This window comes from Triturus cristatus, chromosome 2_1, assembly GCF_964204655.1.
Source record: "Triturus cristatus chromosome 2_1, aTriCri1.1, whole genome shotgun sequence".
NCBI lineage: Eukaryota > Metazoa > Chordata > Amphibia > Caudata > Salamandridae > Triturus > Triturus cristatus.
This window is the reverse complement of record NC_140581.1, coordinates 174079445-174087478: the sequence shown is the minus strand read 5'-3', so window position 1 is coordinate 174087478 and position 8034 is coordinate 174079445. Positions and strand designations below refer to the sequence as shown.

General features: G+C 43.1%; 1 pseudogene; it reads left to right on the top strand.

The window, feature by feature from the left end:
- Positions 1-5960: 5960 nt before the first annotated feature.
- LOC146863909 (zinc finger MYM-type protein 1-like) lies at positions 5961-7545 on the top strand (annotated as a pseudogene).
- Positions 7546-8034: the final 489 nt, after the last annotated feature.

Here is an 8034-nt window from a genome sequence, read left to right as displayed (position 1 = left end):
GAGCCACATTTTACAAGCTGCTTTTGTGGGTGGCACAACCAGTCCTGTCAGCCCACCAGCACCATTTGATTAACAGGCCCTGGGCACACATGGTGCACTGTACTAGGGTCTGACAAGTAAATCAAATAAGCCAATCATGGAGTCACTAATCCATTCCAACAATTTACAATAGGGAGCACTTGCACTTTGGCACTGAATAGCAGTAGCAAATCGCCCAAAGCATCTAGACCAGCAAAAACATAGCAAAAACACAGGAGGTAACAGTGAAAAAATGGAAGGGAGACCCACGCCAAAGGTGCCAGGTCTAACACGTGTCCCTTCCAGCTGGAATGTGGGGAGAACTACCTACCCTCTTGCATCAGCATTGGCGTTTTCTGTACCATGGGGGTGTTCCACCGTAAAGTCCGTCCCCTGTAGGGAAATGGACCACCTCAACAGCTTTGGATTCTCACCCCTCTTCTGCATCAACCATCTGAGGGGCCTGTGGTCTGTCTGAACCCGGAAGTGAGTCCCAAACAAGTATGGTCTCAACTTCTTCAGTGCCCAGACCACAGCAAATGCCTCACACTCAATTGCACTCCACCACTGTTCCTGTGGAAGTAACCACCTACTGATGAAGGCTACAGGTTGGTCTAGGAGGCCCTCCTCATTTATCTGTGAAAGTACAGCCCCTACAACATGCTCTGAAGCGTCTGTCTGCACAATTAATTTGTTAGAGAAGTTGGGCGCCTGAAGCATGGACGCTGTGCACATGGCAGTCTTCAGGGCATCAAAAGCCTTCTGACAGGTGTCAGCAGCGGCGTCACTAGAGGGGTGCGGGAGGTGCGGACCGCACCGGGTGACACCCTCACGGGGGGTGACACCAAAGGGCCGGTCCGGTCGGTGTGGTGTGGTCAGGTGCAAAATTGAAACCAGAAACGCAACCTAACTATTCAGCAGGAGGTGCCTGTGCGCAGCGCGCACTGTCTCCTCCTCCGCCGCGTCTGCGCGCCTCGGCAGTGACGTCGCCACTAGAGGGGTGCAGTCGGCGATGTTGTTTTGGAATACGGGAATCCGAATCCCGCATGCGCATTGGGCCCCAAGTGCGCGTGACTTGGCATCACGAGGGACGAGGAGGTCTCGTCTCAGGTTGCCACTATAATTTAATTTTATTCCAAGAGGACAGGAGCGGAGCCTGGTTTAAGGCTAGCCGCCGACCGAGGTAGTCCCCCCCCCCCCCTGTCTGACACCAACTCAGCAGGTGAGTGGCCTATTGCGTATTGCCTATTCACAGTGCCGGCTTTAGGGCGGTGCGACCGGTGCCGCCGCACCGGATGCCAAGTTCCGGAGGGCGCCATTTGTATGGAACCGACGAGTGCCGTGCCTGTTACTAATTTTCATTTTCACAGGTCAGGTTCCTGGAAACAAAAGAAGTCAAACAACACTGCTCACACGCTGGCGGTGCGCATTGACAGCAGGCCCGGTTCTAATCTAGAGGGTGGTCCGGGGACAAATGCTTTATTTGACACCGAGTAACTTTTGCCTACCGTCCTGTGCTGCTGCATGGATATTTCCATTTTTGTTCAGCATTTGAGCAAAGAAGTTTGTTTATTCTGATTCACCTTTCCTGACTCCTGCAGCTGCTTATCAGATCAGGTTGTGACACAAGGAGTAGGTCAGAGAATGTGTTACTGTTTGTTTTTATTTTAAAAATCTGCACAGGCCCAGCAAGGCACATCATTATCATGGCCATGGATGCAAGACAACAATAAAACATGTCCAGAGAACTGGTGATTAATGATCCTGCTGGAGAGCAGTCCTTTGCCCGTTGGTAGTTTTGGATAGCTCAGTGGGTTACTGCCTTTGTCACAGAGATTCTTGTGTTACTTGCAGTTCAAAAGTTACAATCCTAACATAGGACAGTGGCTATGAACTGTCATCAAAGAGCTGCAGACAAACATGAATGGTATAGTTAGAACTTCACTTTTTTTGTGTTACTATAAAGTTAGAAATTCCCCAGTCTTTCATTATTTTAATGTTGCTAAAAAGAGTTTGGGCCGATATACATTTTTATTAGTAAAGCCAAGCCCCAACCACTACGGTATGCTTTAAATCCTGAGTTTGTGCTTCCCCAGCCCAAACCCTCTTTAAATTTACTGCCCACCAGTATGGATGCCATCTGATTCCTACATCTTGTAATCCTCTTTGGCTCATGTGACATTCCCTGTAGACGGAATTACATACTGGCGATAAAACCGGCCCTGTCATTGCCTTTCTGTTTTTATTTAATTAGCAATCAGGTCATTAGGGCAACTGTGGAACATAGTTTAAAGTGCGTGCCAATTATATTTACTGCTATATTTAATGTTTTAAGTTTGAAGGTGATTTTGCTAATGATTTTTACGGGAATAATGAAAGTAGAGCTGGATGGGGCTGATATGGGGCTGGGGCCCGAAGGACAGCTGTGAGATAAGGTACACAGGAGCGGGATGGTCGAAAAGTGGATAATCGGGCCTGGAAGTACTTGTGTTAAAACCTGGCCTGTTGGAATTTGAGGGTTTGCACTTACATCCAGACATCGCTCTTACTTTCAAATAACTCTCCACATGCTCTGTATACACACAGAATTGATCCGTTGTATACTGGTGACTGTTTGCAAGTAGATATAATCTAATCTAGGGCTTGTAGGCTAGAAGAAGACAAATTGGGTCCGCAGTGGCCCACCCAAATGCACCCTTGGCCCACCCAACAAAAAATTCCTGGAGCCGGGCCTGATTGACAGGGCTTCCTCTGCTTTCATTTTTCATGTCGCAACAAAGAAGCGCACTTTTATTGCTAAACAACAATGACTGCAAAAGTTCCGAAAGACAATTAGATTTTTGTTGGAAGCTGCTATATCATCCTGTTGCTGCACAAAGACAGGGCCCGCAGAGCAGGGGGAATAGCTGCATTCAAGCTTGCAATTTTACCCGTTCTTTCACTTTACATGCGATTTCTCAATATGATCAAACTGCGTTTTTATGACTTTTAGATCAATTTTTAGTGTTCAAACCTGAGCTTCTTTCATGTTACAAAGAGAGCCGCCCCATCTCCTGTCATTTCGGCCCCCTCCCTGATCTATAACCTACTTCTCTGGACTTGATAATGGAGGAAGGAGTGCTGTAGCGCCGTTACATCATGCATCACGAACAACTTGCATTGCGACCACCCGTGCTCTGATACCCAGTAACTCAGACCACCCTCTGCTTGCACCAGAAGCATCCACCATCCCTCCCTGGCTTTGTAACAGCCCGCCCCACCCACATCAGTTGCATCCTTGCAGCACTCCTGGCTGAAGTGTTCCCTTCTTCCTTTAAAATACAACGTGAACGGTATAGTTTCTTGGCGCTTTAAATCATAGCAGTAGTGATTGCCCAACCTTTTGCTGAATTATCTCTTGCTGGATTGAGCCCTATTAACGGATACTTTTGTGAGTTGTGTTTTACCATATCTAATACACTTAGTGGACCTTGACTCTGTCACGAAAGAGCATTAACCCTCTGAGTTATCTTGAGGGAATTTGACCAGTGCCCTAACACACTTATAGCAAACATTTAGCTAAAAGTAGTTTTGTGTTTTGCACATGTGAAAAGTTTTCATGAACTTGCACTTTGAGCATTTCACTTGAATAAAAAGAGCTATTTAATTGTTTTTACCAGGCTAAGTGTATAGCGACCAAGGCAACCACATGAGGCCCTCTAGTCTACTCTTTTGGTTTTGCTGTGTCATTTGGTCTGGCTTCCTTAATTTTCTGCTTTATGAGTGTGGATTGAGTAATATTTTACACCCTCATGATCTGGGACCTTAGAGAGCATTGTGAGTTAGCTAAGCTGCCAGCTGCTATTATTATTACCATTATTTATATAATAATACATTGGGTTTATAGCTGACACTGTAAAACTGCAACTCGTAGATTTAAAAATAGGGTCACTTATTAACCAGCAGTCTTTGTTTTACTAACATTAGAGGGATGAAAGTGTGAGCTGCTAGGCTATATTATTGATCTCGCCCACACTACAGCCTGTCATCCAACACCACTAGGGGCTGCAATGGCCACCACCTGCGACCCAACCCAGGCCATCACGGAATTAACTGCACAAACATTTTGTGGTGCATCCCAGCCATGAGTGAGCTCCTGTAAGTCGAGTAGGAACCCTTTTGTATGTAATGTGTTTGCTGGCTTTACTTAATTGGATCACAAAGGTGGTGCATTTTAAAATATCTTGCAGTGTTAAATCATCCGCTAAAGAGATCTTTGTGTGCCCAGTGATTTTCACAGCATAATAATATTGGCATGATAAATCTAGTGGTTAATGTACTTGGTGAAGAGGACTGTGTTTTGTCTAGTGACAGTTTTCACTCATCATAAAGTAGCATAGTCAGTTAAGGTGCCTTCCGCAAAGCACAAAGTGTAACATGCCTACCACAGATTTGGATTTATTTGTAGATAGGTTAGTGGGTTTTGTCATAGAGAAACATTTGGTAACTAGCAGTTCATAAGTTAAAATCCTTGGAATATAACACAGTGAGTTATGAACCACTGCACGCAAACTGCAAGGCGTGAGTTTAGAAAGTTATTTTTCCCCTCAATCTTTTCTCATTCTAAGGTACTAAATACTGTTCCTTTGGGTAGTGATACAGTCTTATTAGTATACACAACCCCAACCACTTTGTCACGTTGTGAAACCTGAATTTTGTCTTTTTCCACACATGTGTGTGTCAAGTAATGTGGTCTGACACCCCACTTGGGATGAGTAGCACCATAAAAGAAATTAAAGAATAAATGTAAGAAGGGGCTCTGAAGATGTGATGACACCATTGTACTTTAGCAAGAAATTCACACTTGTGTCCGCTTCGAATGTGAGAATGCATTTTGCGCTAAAAAAAGTTAAAAAAAACACAAAAGCACCTCAAACAGCCGCTTGCTCTGTCATTCGCATTGTTCCTGTGCAATGGGCATTCGCTGTAATTTTTTTATGTCGAACAGTGCGTCATTACGTGATTTGTCATGTCATAATAGGGTATGACTGAATGATGACCAGTCCACCTCTACGGAGGGCCTTAAACAGCACTGGAGCACTTCTCACACGTTTTTATTAACTTTTGATTTGCTTCACCTAAAGACAGAATTTTATTTTTGCTAAAATCTACAGGGTATGCAGCAGGGCCACTTTACAAGAGGCTTGCAATAATGCCATGATTCCCAACTGTGGTTAGTAAAGCAAAAATAATCATTCTGCTGAATTCTATATTTTCATTTGCAGTGCCTGTCTTTATTATTAAACCGTTGTACTGTATAATTTAACATGTTTGTTAATGATGCTTATTAAGAAAATGCAATAATGAGCATGTTTGCCCAGCGAGTGATAGTCAATCCCGGCTTCTGTCTTTTACAGGCTTATTACCATCGATAAAATAGGCGGCAAGTATGAAAACAAAAAAAAATGAACAGTGGCACAGGGTGACTCACAAAACGACCAAGATGAAAACCTCTCAAATTATTTGTACAAACCACTTGTACTAGAGGTGACACTAACATCCTACATTTGACTGGACCCGCCGTTTCATCAGCCCACGCCCACTACACGTGCTTAAAAACACGCTTTGCTGTTGTTGGTGTTTTTAAAGTCGCAGTTTTTTGGATAATAATAGTTCAAGGATATATTATATCAATCCTGCCACATGGAAAACATACATCAAAGAGGCCAAGTGGATGCCAGCAAAGAAAAGCCAAAAAGGTAAAAAATGAATCACTCTCAACACTACGTGGATCCATGCTTCAATATATCAAGAGACCAGATGATGGCCAGGGTAAGAGTTCATCAAAAGACACAGTTCCTCGGCCACCAATTGATAACGCTGATCCTGATGCTAGTATGCATACTGCAGAAGAGGAAGGAGTTGAAATAGAAGAAAATGAAGCAGAAAAACAAGGAAAGAAAATGGAAATTCAAATGGATGAATTTGAAGCAGAAGAGAGTTCTGAAAGTGACTCTAACCATGATACTGTAAGTGAGATGAGGACTGAGGTTAAGGGGGAAAATTTGAATATTTTAGATGATGCTTCTTTTTGGAATATACCTGTTCCAGATCATTTGCGGGTTGTAATCATCAAAAGAGGAAGTGCTTCTTTCCAGAACAAAGATGGCCCTTTCAGAATTGCGACAAGGCAAGATCCAAAAGCAAAAGGAGATGTTCGCCAGCTATCAAAAGAGTGGTTTTACAAGGTGATGCCAAATGGCGAGAAAGTCTTGCGGTCATGGATGGTTTACTCACTCGTCAGTGAGAAATTATATTGTTTTTGCTGCCGACTCTTTGCCGCTAATCATGCTACAGACACGACATCCAAATTTGTGACTGGGTTTCAGAAGTGGTGGAAACTGAGCCCGAAAGTGCAAAATCATGAGACATCCGAAGAGCACTTAAATTGCCTTGAAAAATGGAAAACATTGGCAGCAGGACTTAGACTGCACAAAACAATTGACGCCGAAAGTGTTGCTTTGATGGACATAGAGAAGAAAAAGTGGAGAGACATCTTGCACAGGTTGATCGATATCACATTATTTCTTGCCAAGCAGAATCTGGCATTCCGGGGCCACAAGGAAGATGAATCTTCCTTGAATAAAGGAAACTTTCTTGAAATGGTTGAGATGCTTTCTAAATATGACCCAGTGCTGAAAGAGCACCTAATGAGATTAAAGCGAAGTACATGTAAACTCAAAGCATCAGTATCTTATCTTGCACCAAAAATTCAGAATGAGTTTATACATGTCCTAGCAAATCATGTGAAGGAGAAGCTTGTCTTGGATATAAAATCTGCCAGGTATTTTGGGATCATGTTCGATAGCACACCTGACACATCACACACTGACCAAATGCCCGAAGTGATCAGATATGTGAAAATCCAAAATAGGAAAGTTGAAGTAAAAGAAGTGTTTCTGGGATTTTTCCCTTTAAAGGGGAAAAAAAGCTGTTGACCTCAGTTCTGATATTCTTAAAAATCTGGAACGTGATGGACTCGACTTTATGATGTGCCGCGTTCAAGGTTACGATAATGTTGCCACTATGGCTGGAATGCATGGGGGTGTACAAGCCATTTTGAAAAGAAAGAACAGGAAAGCTATTTTTAATGGATGTGTGGATCATTCGCTTAACCTGTGCGGCCAACACTCTTTTGCTGAAAATGCTTCATGTGTGACTTTTTTTGGAACTCTTGAGACAATGTTTTCCATCTTTGCTGCTTCTACTCACCGATGGGATGCTTTAATGGAGCACACTGGAGTCTCAGTGAAAAGACTATCAACAACACGCTGGAGTGCTCATCATGCTGCAGTAAAGGCAGTGAAAGAAAAATTTGATGAATGTGTGGTGGCAATTGAAGCTCTATGTGATCCAGATGAAAATTTAGACACAAGAGGTACAGCCCGTGCTCTTTTGCCTGCTGTCTGCAATTTCACGTTTCTGTGCTACCTCTACTTTTGGTGTGATGTACTTGAAGAAGTTAATCTTACACAGTTTCCATTCTGAACTCCAGATCAGATCAAGAGCCATCAAGGAAGTAGCAGCCATGTTTGAGGCTGTTCAAGCCAAGAGTTTGATATCTGCCACTGAAGAACAGTTACTGGTGTCCGTTCCAAAATTGTCCAATTTCTATGATGAGTTATCCGAGGGAGAGCTTTTATTAGAAATACCAAGGCTGAGAAGGCACCTGAGGCAGCAGAGATTGAAGTCGAAGAAGCCAAAGACTGGTCAGTATTTGATGTTTTAAAATTCATAGTTGAATGGGACATTCTAGAATCTCTCCCATATCTCTCATTGAGCCTACAATTATTTCTTACAATCTGTGTGTCTGTAGCTTCATGTGAGAGGAGTTTTTGAAAGCTAAAGTTTAGAAAGAACTATTTGCGATCTACCATGGGACAGTCAAGGCTTTCTGATCTTGCAATGTTATCAATTGAAAGTGATTTGGCGAAAGATCTTGATTTTGATGAAGTAATTAACAAGTTTGCAGCTTTA